We start from the raw sequence: 15,843 nt of genomic DNA on the forward strand, positions 1-15,843 counted from the left end.
GTTTATTGTAATTAATGGATTCAAGGTACTCACAGCTTCCAGCTGTTTGGAATTCTATCAAGCTATTTCAGTGCTGAAATCCACTTTAGGCCAAGCTCCTGGTACTTGCTTAACTACCTTTTTATAGTTCTATTTTATCATGACGTGGCTTTTCCCTTACACCTGTAACCTTGAAGGCAACTAAAACAATGCCACAGCATTTTTTAATTTATTCTTTCACTGGATGTATGGGCATTACTGGCTAGGCCAGCATTTATTGCCCATCCCTAATTTTTAGCCTATATTAACCTGTTTGGTAGACTGTTCCGTTTATTACTTGCAATCTTAACCCGTGTTTTCTTTAGATTTGCTTTTAGTTAATTTCTATTTTATGTCCTCTAATTCTTCGTTTTTAGCATGCATCGCAGTAACGATCTGGGTGCGCCTTATCTATAGTAATTAATATTGTATATACTTCAATGAGGCATTCCCTTTAATCTTTTCTTTCTAGACTGTAAAGCATAAGTCTCTTTAATCTTTCCTCATAGCTTATTCATTCTGACTTGGTCCATCAGTGGGTGAGCATAGCCTTTGTAGAGCAGTTGTGATGAGCACAGTGGGCTTGCTTAAGAATTGTCACACTTTCGTCAGCTTTTAGATTGTTTCCAGCAAAGATTAAGAGTAAGTGTATGGTAAATAACAAAATATAAATATTTTTTAAAAAGCAAATAATGTGATGGGGACAGGAGTGATCAGATGGCGACGGTGTGGAGGGTGGTTCTTGAAGAAAATGATGATAGAAAAGTTACTAAGGAACATCACCAATAAACTTCCTGTTCGCTGTTGAACCGATCCTAAAATCCCCCATCTCCCAGCCTCTGCGCCTGGAGAGGTCGCAGGCTGAGGCAGGGTGCAGTGAAAGTCCCTGTGCCATCCACTGGCACTAATGTGTTGGAAGAATCTGGGGCAAATGCAGAGAGGCTGTCCCTTTTAAAAGTGACGTGTAGGTTTATTCCCTTTTTTAAAAAATAAAATGAAAGGCAGCTTTTCAGAGTTTATCTGATTACATTAAATGCCTGAGTGTTAGAGAAGGCAAGGGCTTTTTCTGAGTATAAAGTATTGGTGCAAAGTTTTGTGTGGAAAAATAAGTTACTCCATTTTGTCGCCATTATTGTTTGAAGTGCATTTGATGCAGATTTTATGAGCATTAGGGATGGTGGGGTAGGGTTAAAGTGGATGCGGGGTTGTGGGCCCAGAAACGGAAGAGGCACCAGCTCCCATGATTTTTCTCCCTGGCCCTGCTTTTGTTACATCTAGATTTGTCCATTTCATTGCTCTTCTGGCTGGCCTCCCAACTTACATCCTCCATAAACTTGAGGACATCCAAAACTTGGCTGTTCATGTCCTAACTCACACCAAATCCCGTTCGTCCATCGCCCCTACACTTGCTGATGTACATTGACCCTCAGTTAATTAATGCTTCAGCTTTAAAATTCTCATTCATGTTTTGAATTAGCCCCCACACCCATCTCTGCAAACTCCTCCTCAGCCCTGCAACCCTCCAAGATAACCTGTGCTCTTCCAATTCTGGCCTCTTTAGCATCCCTGATTTTAACAGTTCCAGTGTTGGTGGCTGTGTCTTTAGCTGCTCTGAAATTCCCTCCCTAAACCTCTCCACCTCCTCTCCCCTCTCTCTTCCTTTTAAAATGCTCCTCAAAATCTACCTCCTTTGACCAAACTTTTAGTAATCTCCCCTAATATCTTAGGTGGCTCGGTGTCACATTTTGTTTGAAAATGCTGCTGTAAGAAGCATCTTGGAACGCTTTACTATGTTAAAGGTGCTATATAAATGCAAGGTACTGTTTAGGCAAAACTTCATAATGTTCAAAATTTTTGTGGGTCACTAAGAATACGAAACATGCCAGTTCATTCAAGCCTGTTTTTTGTATGATTCTTTCCGGAGGCATTCTTCCTGAATGCATTTTTGTTCTCTCTCCTCTGAATTAAACAACCAAGTGATAAAATATAATTACAGGATAATCAAGCAGGAATAGTTTGTTGGTATACTGCATGAATGGTATTCTTTGGCCTTAAGGGATGCAAAATAAGTTTAGGCTAGCCTACAGGGGATATTTGTGGCTGCAATGCTAAAAGTTGGCAACCTTGGTCACAAACCGCAAAGGTGGTTGATCGCAAAGTTAAAAAGCTCATGTTGATGTATCGAGGTATACCTTCTAAAAACTAGTTTGGTAATGGCTGTTGGAGGAGAAGATAATGGAGAGTTCTTGCACCAGGATTTTCTCCTTGGCGATTTTGGGGCGGGGCCCACTCGCCAAGGGGAAATTGACGTCGGGAGGAACGCCCGACATCATCCCGGTCCATTTAAATCTTCAGGAAAGTGGGCGGACAGCGAAATCAGCTGTCCGCCCGCTGACCTGTCAGTGGCCAATTAAGGCCATTGACAGGCTAATTAACCTTGTTAAAGACCCTGCTCATCCAAGCTTAAGGCTGGCGGGCAGGCCAGGAGCTCCAGCGGGCTCCAGATTATTCATGAAACTTCATCCATTGGTGGGATGAAGTTTCATGTCTGTTTTTTAAAAATTTAATAAACTTTGTGTTTCATATTAACATGTCCCACCTCGTGTGACATTGTCACATGAGGGGGACATGTTAATTTTAATATTTCTCTATTTTTTGACTCTTCTTACCTGTCAGTAAACTCCCTGAGACAGGACTTTGCCTCAGGGAGCAGTGTGCACTTTGACAGCTGGGGATTCCACACACACACACACCACCACCATACCCCACCCATAGTGTAGTGCTTCCTGTCGGGCAGACCGCTGGACAGGCCTTAGTTGGCCTGCCCACTCAAAATGGCGGCAGGGATTGGCCGCCCGCCCACTGCCAAACCGGTGGAGCCCGCCCGCCAAACAAGGGCAAAATTTTGCCCCTTGAAGTATTGAGAAAGGTGGCTGCCTCTGAAGATGTGCATGTGGGTATGTGTTTATTAAAATCCTGCTACCCTGAAATGTGGTTATTCAAGTGCACTCTTGGGAACTTAGCTGCTGCTGATAGCAGCAAAAGCTGTTTGAATCAGGGGGCGGAGACTCAACAATGGATTATGATTTGTATGTATCCCAGGAGACAGTTTTTTTTTAATGTATGCTGTTGTTTAAATGCCCTTGGGTGTGTTGAAACTGGGAATTCAATATGCTGGGTTCAACAATTACAGTTTCTAGACCACCTCCCATTTTACTTTTGTGTAGAATTATAAGCAACATTGTTTATCCTAAATGAGATAAAAACTGTGTATTTCAAAATGAATTGCAGAATCAGGTACATTAAAATTTTGACAATTGTCATAATGGAAGAGTCCGCCATGTTGGATGATGGAAATTGGGAGATAAGAGCATCCCCAAACCTCATAATGACAGACATTTTAAATTAATAAATCAACAGAGGCATGTGAAATGGTTATCCAGAGTCTTGGAACTAATAATTCAGAGGATAAGAGTTCAGATCCCACCAAGGCAGTTCATTTTCAGATAATTGGCAACAAAAAAACAGACACAAGATGAGAATTTTTTAAAAATGCAGTACATTATGATCTAGATTGTACTGGTTAAAAGGGTGATTCAGTAATTACTTTCAGAAGGGAGTCAGACAAATACTTAAAAAGGGGAACATTTTTGCAGGGCTCTAAGGAAAAGATGAAGGAATGGGACTTGTTGAGTAACACTTTTTTGAAGATCCAGCACAACCTTATGGGATGAATGGCCTCCCTCTATGCTGTACCATTCTATGATCGATGATTTTATTGCAAACTGAGTTTTTGAAAAATAGAATTCAAATGTGTTAGGATTTACAAAAATTCAATAGTTGGCATTCTTCTACTTTCTGTATCAGCTCTGGCTCAGTGTTAGCATTATTGCCTGATTCAGGAGGTTCTTGTTTCAAGTTCCACTTCAAGGCCTCAGCACATAATTCAAAGCTGACACTTCTAGTGTAGTACTGACAGAGTGCTGCATTGTTGGAGGTGCCATCATTTGGTTTTGACGTTAAACCAAGGTCCCTTCTGTGTGCTCAAGTTGACATAAAGATCCTGTGGCCCTATTTTTAAGTAGAGCAGGGGAGTTACCCCTGGTGTCCTGGCCAATATTTGTCTATCGGTCAGTATCACAACCTGGTCATTATCACATTGTGGGAGCTTTTTGTACACACATTGGCTGCCCCAATTCCTACACTACAGCAGTGTCTACACTTCAGAAGTATTTCCATGGTTGTATAGTGGTGGTGAAAGTCTCTATATAATTGCAAGTCTTTGCTTACTTGCAAAGACTACACGTGTTTTAAATGAGAAGCCATAATAAAGAATCAAGGCCTCTACTGCGGGACACTCGTAGTTTTACAAAGAGTGAAAATCAAAGTAGTGATTAGGTAACTACTCAAAAGGCTAAAGGTTGAAGGAAAGAGGAAAATTTGGGGGAGGTATGGAGTGCCTCAGTTATGTGGTTAGGGGAAAGAATGAATTATGATTTCAATGCTGTGTAACTGTAGAGAGGAACAAGATGATGTAGGGCAAATAAATATCAGAAGATGAAATAAAGCTGGAAATAATGATTAGGGGCAACCAAATTTGATTTCAAAGACTAAGTCTTGTTGGAAGAAGGAATAACTGAGGGATGATGTATGAATGCATGCATAATTAGTGTTTAGAAGAAAAAGGAAAGTTTCCAGAAGTACTGAGCACAGTATCAAAAGAAGAACGAAAAGAGACTAAAACTGAAAGATGAATTGTCTGTCAGAGGGTTAGTTTTTTCTTCCATCCTCTTCTAGGAATATCAGAGGTAACAGAAGACCATCCCAAAATATACTGGCATTCATCTTATTTGCTGGAAAGTTTAAAAATTAGAATAACTAGCTTTGCATTCAGATAACAAATGAACATGTTTCTGCAATGAAAAACACTTGAAACAAGTTGCATTGACAATGTTTGACCTATTATTGTTTTAATTTAATTTATAATGTCGAAAGTAGTCATAATTTTCCATCTGGCGTAGCAACTTTGAAGTGGTCACCTTTTGTCATCAGATTTGTGGTGCTTTCTACTGGTTGAAAGTATTTATGGAGTATCTAAATGTTAATATTGTACTCTCTGGTTTTATTTAAGAAATGTATGCTGCTTTTTTTTTTTGGTTTCTGCTTTCTGCACTCAAGTAAATACCAATGAAACACCTGCATGAAAACAAGTATATCACAGCCTGTGCTGAGAAAGTAAAGGACAACTAGCAATTTTTCTGAACCAGTTGTCTACTATTGCAATTCGAATGAATAATAGTAAAATTGTGCTCGTAGCTGGATAATGGAGCATGTTGTGTACTAAGATGATGATGTTGGCAGCCAGCGTTTATCTTTTAATTTGCCTTGTCCCATTTAACATTTTTCTTCGGGCTCATTACTTTCCACCCCAAGATGGTGATCCTCTGAAAAATGAAATAGTCAATACCATTTTCAAGAATACTTGCAGGCTTTTAGTTTATTGTATTAAGAACCATTTCCTCAATATTGGTTATATCTGGATAAATTAAACCTTGCAGAGTTTAATTTGAAGGGTCACTTTGTGGTATCCCATTGCATGAATGCAGTAGCTTTATCAGTAAGCTGTAGCTTGGGTTGGGGAGAGAAGAAAAGCATCACAGTTTGTGCTTAAAGTGCAATTGAGCTGGTCCCCTGGATCCAAACACCGCTATCTCTCCTTCAACACGGTGCCCAAAGAAGGTGTGATGCACGCAAAGAGTTAGGCATATTCTGTATTTCATATTTCGCACCTGTTTTGTTTAGACATTCTGTACCACTAGGGAATGTTCCTAAAATACATGCTACTGATATTGTGTTTAAGGAATTTATTAGTCCTGTTTAAACATTGTAAAGGAAAGTATTGTGGCCCTTTGCTTGTTAGACCCAAATAAAATAACATACAGTAATGTACACTGTATATTTAGTCAGTGCAGCATTGATTTTAATCCCCACCCCTCCCTCCCCCAGCATATGACCAGTTGAGATACCTCTACTGGGCAAAAAGAGACTGGTGCATGCACAAAGAATTCAAGTATCCAATTGAACAGGTTTATTCTGATTTTGTTTCATATACATACATATACAAATGGCCACAAGAGGGTGCTATTATACCATGCAGTCTGTCTTAATTACCATGAGTCTATATATTTCTAATCTTGTTTTTTGTCTTTATTCTCCTCAAAGGGATGGACTATACCAACCTAAAGGTCTTACAAGCAGTTATGCAGAGGTTTATGATTTGGGATTTCAGATTTATATCATTTCAGCTTGCTTCCTAAATACTCTGTTATTGTGCATACATTACTCAGTAAAAGTCTGAGAACAGAATTATTGTTGTGGAATTCTTCTAAACTTTCTAGTTGTGTTTAATGTTGTTAAACAGGAAAGAATATATAAACAGGGGCTGCTCTTGAAACAAAGTAACGCTGTTAGTGAGATTCACACCTAAGCTTTAATGCAGATTAATTGTGGCCGCAGTGTGCTTAACCTGAAAAAAACGCACAAAATTACTTTCTTTGTGATTGAGATAAATTGGTTTCCACTCAAGTTTGCATTTTGTAATTCTGCATTCAAATCATGGTATAAAAGCCCATCTGTAAATTGTATCTTTATTCAGCCAAACTGAACTACTTGGCACTAGAAGTTCCATTTCAGATGATCCAGCATTCAGCATGGGCTTTGTTTACAGCAGCCGAGTGGCGACACTGATGCCCTTGGGGACCATGTTTCTATTTTTCCCTACGAGTCCCCTGTAAGAACCCAACTGCATGTTTACATTATAACTGGATGAAATGACAATTAAGGTGGACTGACGTGCAGTTACAGTTCAAGTATTGTTTAATGCAGTTCTCTAGCGACACAGTCGAGTAGGATAGAAGCAAGATTATCTTTCATTATCAGTCCCTGGTGAGGACATTAACATGACATGCGAAGCTGAAGCACACTGGTGCTTCACATACATAGAGCATTTATCACCACTCTAGCTTTGTGTGTTAAAAGTAGTGTCACATTTCTGATCTATTTAGCTTGAAATATCATCCTAGAGTGTAGTTGAGTGCGGTTGGAAATCCATGAAACGTGCTGAAAGTTTACATCAGTATGAAGTTGTTTGTCTTGTTTATTAGGAATCTACAGCCTTGCTCACATTACTTAGTCAAGTGTCACTTTCAAACTTTTCTGCTTGAGTTCCCCCTGCAAATATTGACTCATTTTCACAGACCTCTGAAAAGCAGTGCTGTCATAGTAGAAAGCATTTTTATACATAGCTTTTCCCATGGCACTGATAAGGCTAGTCAAAGCCAGCTGTACTCATCAGGTGAGTTGGAGAGTGGGGAATAGCTGAGCTAGAGCAGGCAGACATGGTCTGTATTAAATAATACTTTTGATCTTATTCGTTATAGTTAAATGGTGAAAATCCCTGCAGTTTTGAAAGCCGAGAAGTAGGGTTGGATGGAACATTAGTCTTTTCCTGCAGTACAAACTGAGGAGCTGTGGGTGCAAAATTGAGGCGTCTTAGCCCCACCACTGGCATCATTACAGCGTAACAAGTTTATAATTGGCAGTTTCTACAGTATTTGAAATAGGGATGTAAACATTTGTATATAATGGAAAACGTTCATGCAAGCATGACAAAAACATCAGCTGGAGCAAGAAGTCAATGCACATACAAGGTTTTTGGTATATTAATACAGCAGGAGACACAAAAAATAGATAGAATGCAGAATTCAAATAGTATAAACATAAATGTGATGACCTCACTGACTCCAGTTTAAAAACCTATAATTAAAATCTGGTATGAAATTGGGTGCTCAGCTCCACAAGTATCAGTTTTGTACACAAGTAGATTTCTGAGTTACTATTCAGCCTCTAAACTAAAAATCAGCCAAGCTGCCATTTTTCATTCGGTATTGGTTTATCTATCTTTGTAGCTCCAGGCACATGTTTAGCTTTTTCTGTTCTCTTGTTAGATTGGGTTTTTTTTTTTTGCAGCTTGCTGCAGAACAGATATCTGGCACTTTAGTAAGACAGTAGCATTTTGCAATGTGCATTTTCAATAGTTAAATTTGAAGCTATCATCTGCCTGAAACATTCACTTCCTGCACCACTGGCACACGGTAACAATAGTGTGTACTATCTGCAAGGTGCACTTTAGCTCTCTGAGGTTCCTTTTGACAGCACCTCCTAAACCTGCAACCTCTAACACTAACAAGGGCAGCAGTGACATGGGAATATATATATCATGTCCTTTTATCATTGCTGGGTCAAAATTCTGGAACTTTCCCGAGCAGCACTAGGGGAGTACATTCACCATTCGGCCTGCAGCTGTTCAGAAAGGTGACTCGACATCACTTTCTTAATGGTAGTTAGGGTATGGGCAATAAAGTCGTGCCTTTCCATCCACACCCGTATCCCATGAATGAATTAAAAAATAATCATTTGAGCTCTTTATTCCTTTGCACCACTTCTGCAGTTTAAAAGTACTGTACCAGATCCTCCTCCTTGGGTAGCACTTACTATCTTCTGTACCTTAGTTAAATATCAAGTTGACCCTAAATCTCCTTTTAAACTTGTGCATCACTTTTTCAACAGCATTGTTCATAGATTATTTGTGCTGCATATTTTTCATCCAATATTACATAAATGGGTAATGCAACTAAATTTCTCTGCTGTTTTAAACCCATGTACATTTGGATAATTGAAAGTGTCCTCATTGGCCCTAATACCTGTTCAGATATGTGACCAATAACCATGTGAGAAACCTTGCCCTATTTTTGTAAGAAGCGTAATCTATCGAATGAAGCTAAAAGTGATCAAAATACGACTTTATGCTGAAGACTTGAAGGTGAAATGGTTTTTTGCTCCTGCCATAGAAAGTCTCTTTAATTCTTAATTTACATACCTTTCCGTTGTTCAGAACCTTTGTCACGTATTTCTTTGGTCGTGTTCGATTGGGGTGGGCTTAATTTTATGGAATTTGGAAAGTAACTTTTACAAGATAAGCATGCTTGTAGGACCAGAGAGAATCAGTAGAAATCCATTTGTGGTCTCGTCATGAGTTTCTCAGCAGTGTGCATGGAATTTTTCTACCATTTTCTAAACTTGGTTTTTAATACTCTAGCTGTGATTTAAGGCTGGGGTTTTTCGGCCCCGCCCACCGCCAGGATCTTCCGATCCCGCCGCAAGTCGGTGGACTTTTTGGTGTCCTGCCACAGACCCGGCAGCGGGGCCGGAAAGCCCCGGCCTAAGTCTCTGGTTTGCTGCCTCTGTTGCAAAGCAAAGGCTAGAATTTGTAGGGAAAAAAAATTGCGCACCTTTAATTGAAGCCTTTTACAGATTTTTGCTGTTGAGTTGCAAGATGATGAATTCCTGGCCTCATCAGGTTTATTTAGAATCTGATGCAGGCATGCCTCCTGCCCAGCTGTGTTTAAAGCTGGGAAGATGCCAGAAGTGGACAGATGGCATAGTTATTAGATGTGCATCATTCAATTCCCTTCCTGATGCTTGCTATTTAATCAGATTATAAAAAAAGTCAGTTTTGCTAGATTCATGTTCAACTCAGTAACCTGTTCCATTTTACCCAGCTGTAACTGGAAAAACTTAGATTTAGAAAAGGTGTATTGTAATGCAAAGCCTTTTTCTATCCGACTTCTAGTTATGTATTGTTGCCTGCAACATTGAAGCAATTTATGAATGATAGCAGATTAGTACTTTCTAAAAATATTGTGTTCATCAAGCTATAGAGCTTTGGTGCTTGTGAATGGAATACTTTATATTTTGAGAAACCCACTGTTGCCATCGAGCATTGCTAGGTTAAACCTGGTAGAGTGAAACTACTTTTAACATACAAACTTGAACTAGGAACAGGAGTAGGCCACTTGGCCCTTTAAGCATGCTGAGCCATTTAATGAGATCATGGCTGATCTGATTGTAACCTCCTGCCTATGCCCGATAACCTATCACCCCCTTGTTAATCAAGAATCTAAGCTCTGCCACAAAAATATTCAAAGACCCTGCTTCCACTGCCTTTTATGAGAGAGTTCCAAAGACTCTCAACCCTTAAAAAAAATTCCCATCTCTCTTAAATAAGCGACCCCTTACTTTTAACCTGTGACCCCTAGTTCTAGATTCTCCCACCAGAGGAAACATCCTCTCCACATCCATTCTGGCAAGACTCATCAGGATCTTTAAAGGTTTCGATCAAGTCACCGCCTACTCTTCTAAACTCCAGTGGAAACAAGCCAAATTTTAGTCTGAGTCTTTTCTATCTAATTGTAGCTGGGAAATCAGCTGCAGTGGCTCCTCTTCCCACTCTTGCACCTTTTGCTCTGGTGTCCTCCTCACCCCCTCCTGTTTCTCACATACCGACTGCCCCTCGCAATGTCATCAGAAGACACAGCATCAGTTTTCTTATAAATACTGATAACACCCACACGTACCTCAGCACCACCTCCCTCAACCCCTTCACTGTCTGAATCCTTGTCCAACATCCAGTACGAGATGAGCAGAAATTTCCTCCAATTAAGTATTGGGGAGATAAAGTTATTTGACTTCAGTCCCCATTACAATTTTGTCCTGTAGACATTGATTCCATTCCTCCGTCTGACAACTAGGTGAGGTCGAACCACACTGTTCATAACCTTGGTGTTATATTTAGCCCCAAAACAAGCCTCTGACCGCACATCTGTACCAAAGCTGAGACAGCCTATTTTCGCCTCCTTACCATAGTCTGACTTCATCCCTTTGTTATCTCTAGAATTGACTATTCCAACACACTCCTGGCCAGCCTCCCACGTTTTGCCCACTGGAAACTTGACCTCATCCAAACTTCTGCCCATATCCTAAATTGTATCATGTCCAGTTCACCCATTGTTCTTTTTCTCACTGACCTATATTGGCTTCCAAAACAAAAACAGAATTACCTGGAAAAACTCAGCAGGTCTGGCAGCATCGGCGGAGAAGAAAAGAGTTGACGTTTCGAGTCCTCATGACCCTTCGACAGAACTTGAGTTCGAGTCCAAGAAAGAGTTGAAATATAAGCTGGTTTAAGGTGTGTGTGTGTGGGGGGCAGAGAGACAGAGAGGTGGAGGGGGGATCATCCTCCGCCATTTCCGCCAACTCCAGCATGATGCCACCACCAAACACATCTTCCCTTCACCCCCCTTATCGGCATTCCGTAGGGATCACTCCCTCCTGGACACCCTGGTCCACTCCTCCATCACCCCCTATTCCTCAACCCCCTCCTATGGCACCACCCCATGCCCACGCAAAAGATGCAACACCTGCCCCTTCACTTCCTCTCTCCTCACCGTCCAAGGATCCAAACACTCCTTTCAAGTGAAGCAGCATTTCACTTGCATTTCCCCCAACTTAGTCTACTGCATTCGTTGCTCCCAATGTGGTCTCCTCTACATTGGAGAGACCAAACGTAAACTGGGCGACCGCTTTGCAGAACACTTGCGGTCTGCCCGCAAGAGTGACCCAAACCTCCTTGTCGCTTGCCATTTTAACACTCCACCCTGCTCTCTTGCCCACATGTCTGTCCTTGGCTTGCTGCATTGTTCCAGTGAAGCCCAACGCAAACTGGAGGAACAACACCTCATCTTCCGACTAGGAACTTTACAGCCTTCCGGACTGAATATTGAATTCAACAACTTTAGGTCGTGAGCTCCCTCCCCCATCCCCACCCCCTTTCTGTTTCCCCCTTCCTTTTTTTTTTCCAATAAATTATAAAGATTTTCCTTTTCCCACCTATTTCCATTATATAAAAAAAAAGCCCCCACTAGAGCTATACCTTGAGTGCCCTACCATCCATTCTTAATTAGTACATTCGTTTAGATAATATCACCAACTTTAACACCTATGTGTTCTATTGTACTATTGTCGTTGACATCTTTTGATGATCTGCTTCTATCACTGCTTGTTTGTCCCTACAACCACACCACCGCCTCCACCTCTCTGTCTCTCTATCTCTCCGCCCCCCCACACACACCTTAAACCAGCTTATATTTCAACTCTTTCTTGGACTCGAACTCAAGTTCTGTCGAAGGGTCATGAGGACTTGAAACGTCAACTCTTTTCTTCTCCGCCGATGCTGCCAGACCTGCTGAGTTTTTCCGGGTAATTCTGTTTTTGTTTTGGATTTCCAGCATCCGCAGTTTTTTTGTTTTTATATTGGCTTCCAGTTAATCAGAGCCACAACTTTAAAATTCTCATCCTTGTTTTTAAATCTGTCCATGACCTCACCAGTCCCTATCTTTGTAAGCTCCACCCCCACAATCCTCCGCTATCTGTACTCCTCTAATTCTGGCCTCTTGAGCATTTCTGATTTAATTGCATCACCATTGGCCATGCCTCCAGTTGTCAAGGCCCAAAGATCTGGAATTTCCTTCCTTGGTCTCTCTGCCTCTCTACTTATGACATATCTTAAAACCTGGCTCTTTGTCCAAGCATTTGGTCATCTGACCTAAGGTCTGCTTATTTGGCACTACCAACTGTCAACATCCTGAGAGTTGCCATTGACCAGAAACTGAACTGGACTAGCCACATAAATATTGTGACTACAAGAGCGGGTCAGAGGTTAGGAATTCTGTGGCAAGTAACTCACCACCTGACTCCCCAAAACGTTTCCACCGTCTACAAGGCACAAGTCAGGAGTATGATGGATACTAGCCACTTGCCTGGATGAGTGCAGCTCCCACAACACTTAAGAAGCTTGACACCATCCAGGACAAGGCCTATTTAATTGGCACCCCCATCTACAAACATTCACTCCCCCCACCACTGACGCACAGTAGCAGTAGTGTGTACCATCTACAAGATACACTGCAGGAATTTATCAAGCCTTCTTAGACAGCATCGTCCAAACCCATGACCACTACCATCTGGAAGGACAAGGGCAGCAGATACATGGGAACATCACCACCTGGAAGCTCCCCTCCAAGTCACTCACTATCCTGACTTGGAAATATATCACTGGTCCTTTAGTTGCTGGGTCAAAATCTTGGAACCCCCCTCCCTAACAGCACTGTGGGTGTAACTACACTTGAAGGACTGCAATAGTTCAAGAAGGCAGCTCACCACCACCTTGGACAGTCAGGGATGGGTAATAAATGCTGGCTTAGCCAGTGATGCCCACATCCCATGAATGAATAAGAAGATACAAGGTGATCTGTGGGTGTTCCTACAAGACATGGACTGCAGCGGTGCAATGGCTCGCCACCGCCTTCTCGAGGGCAATTAGGGATGCGCAATAAATGCTGGCCTAGTCAGCAACGCCATTGCCTCACGAATGGATAAATTTTTAAAAATGCAATTCTAAATTTGTTGCTCCTGTGAAGTGCTTTTGGGTGGGTTATTACATTAAGGATACAACATAGATACTTGAGATAACAAGCTAATGGCAATAATCTTTAGCCTTTGCCTTTTGTAATGTAATTGTTGCACATTTTTTAATAATTGAAAAATATATAATCTAATTCAAAGAAACTCACTTAAAATGCCCGTCTATAAAGGTGCTATTCTCGGTATCCTCCTCTTGATATTTTACCTTTTCGTGTTGCAAAGCATAACTTTTTAAAACTAATTTTTATAGCATCCATTAAACAAACCATAGGAATTACAGTATAAAAGGAGGCCATTTAGCCCATCATGCCTGTGTTGGTTCTAATTTAATAATGGAGAAGGATTATAGAAGGATGTCATTCGTCTGCCATTTTCTGTATCCTTTCCTAATTTACAAATGTTTACCCATTTCCCTTTATTTGATGTTGCCTGCCTCAAGTGCCATATTGTGGAAAGACATTGTTCCTTCCCCCACAGAAGCTCATTAGAAAATCTGATTTTCCAATTTCATTAATTTTTCCAATCTGGGGTCTGTGCCCCTTCTTACTAGTTCATTGATAGTAATCCATCAGTCTCTACCCAGTATATAAAAAAAAACTTGGCAGATTTTAAAACTATCACTCTTCCCTTTGCCTCTCCAGATCATTGCAAAGACCCCAATTTTTTAAGCTGTTCTTCCTAAGATAAATTCTCAATTTCCGTATTATTTCAGTGAATGTGGCTGAAAATTTACCTTTAATTTGCTTCCTATATCTGGAACTGCATGCGGTATTCCAACTATGATCTAATCAATAGTTTTGTACAATTAAACATTGTTATCTTGCTTTTGCATTCAAAGTCCCATATATGAAGTCTAGAATACAATTTGCCTATTCTTCCTTGACTCCATTTTTAAAATCAATATTCCTGCTCACTGAGATCTCTCTGTTCCTATTCATATTTTAAAATCTTTTATCTAGGGTATACTGCTCTTCGTTGTTTTTTTTTTTAGCAAATTTCTTTCTTAAACAATCAGCTACACCTGCCATCTGCCAGCTTGTCTGTGCCTTGCAGTCTTCTGCCTGTTTACTTGCCCTTTACTACATCCAGGGGAGGTGTAAACAGTCATCTGCATACCAGCAAAAGTGGTTAGGGAGCAGACCAGAGGACGATTAGAACAAAGAATGTCCTCTTGTCCCATGAAATAGCAGATATAGCTGGGATCCATACAGGTCCCCATAGTCTATTTTTTTTATTTGTACACAGAATGTGGGCTTCGCTGGCTGGGCCAGCATTTATTGCCCATCCCTAATTGCCCTTGAGAAGGTGGTGGTGAGCTGCTTTCTTGAACTGCTGCAGTCCTTGCGGTGTAGGTACACCCACAGTACTGTTAGGGAGGGAATTCCAGGATTTTGACCGAGCGGCAGTGAAGGAACGACGATATATTTCCAAGTCAGGGTGGGGTGTGGATTGGAGGGGAACTTGCAGGTGGTGGTATTCCCATGTGTCCACTGCCCTTGTCCTTCTAGATGGTAGTGGTCGTGGGCTTGGAAGGTGCAGTCTAAGGATCCTTGGTGAATTCCTGTAATGCATCTTGTAGATGGTGTACACTGCTGCTACTGTGCGTCAGTGGTAGAGGGAGCGTTTGTGGATATGGTGCCAATCAAGTGGGCTGCTTTGTCCTGAACAGTATCTAGCTTCTTGAATGTGATGGGAGCTGCTCTCATACAGGCAAGTGGGGAGTGTTTCAACACACTTCTGACTTGTGCCTTGTATAGATGGTGGACAGGCTTTGCGGAGTCAGGAGGTGAGTTACTTGTTGCAGGATTCCTCGCCTCTGACCTGCTCTTGTAGCCACAGTATTTATATGGCTAGTCCAGTTCAGTTTCCAGTTAATGGTAACCTCCAGGATGTTGATAGTGGGGGATTGAGTGATGGTATTGCCATTGAGAGACTGTTAGCGCCAGCAAACGAGAAGCAAAGTGATGGAGACCGTTGGTGAGTCACGGATGTAGGTGGGAAGAAATTGAATGAGGGAGAAATCAGTTCTTTAGGGCAAGAACAGGTGTAAAAGATGGGTGTACCTGGGTAGTTCTGTTTGTGGAACTTGGAAATGAAGTGAAAATGAACTATGTAGGATTGGGTACTGGAAGTTGGAGGCTGCGGAAGGAAGATCTTAAGAGTTGAGGCAGAGAGTGGGGATCAGGGGGTCCTTCTCAGGATGGCGACCTGTGACTAGTGGAGTTCCGCAGGGGTCAGTGTTGGGACCACAACTTTTCACTTTATACATTAATGATCTAGATGAAGGAACTGAGGGCATCCTGGCTAAGTTTGCAGATATCACAAAGATAGGTGGAGGGACAGGTAGTATTGAGGAGGCGGGGAGGCTGCAGAAGGATTTGGACAGGTTAGGAGAATGGGCAAAGAAGTGGCAGGTGGAATACAATGTGGGGAAGTGTGAGGTCA

At 41.4% G+C, this 15,843-nt stretch overlaps 1 protein-coding gene across 10 annotated transcripts in view; it reads left to right on the plus strand.

The window, feature by feature from the left end:
- The window catches only part of LOC121286814 (transcription factor 4-like), a 126,814-nt gene that overhangs the window by 68,939 nt on the left and 42,032 nt on the right, over positions 1–15,843 (plus strand). The gene's annotated exons all lie outside the window — the stretch shown is intronic.

The sequence above is a fragment of the Carcharodon carcharias genome, chromosome 14, assembly GCF_017639515.1.
Source record: "Carcharodon carcharias isolate sCarCar2 chromosome 14, sCarCar2.pri, whole genome shotgun sequence".
NCBI classification, from domain to species: Eukaryota; Metazoa; Chordata; class Chondrichthyes; order Lamniformes; family Lamnidae; genus Carcharodon; species Carcharodon carcharias.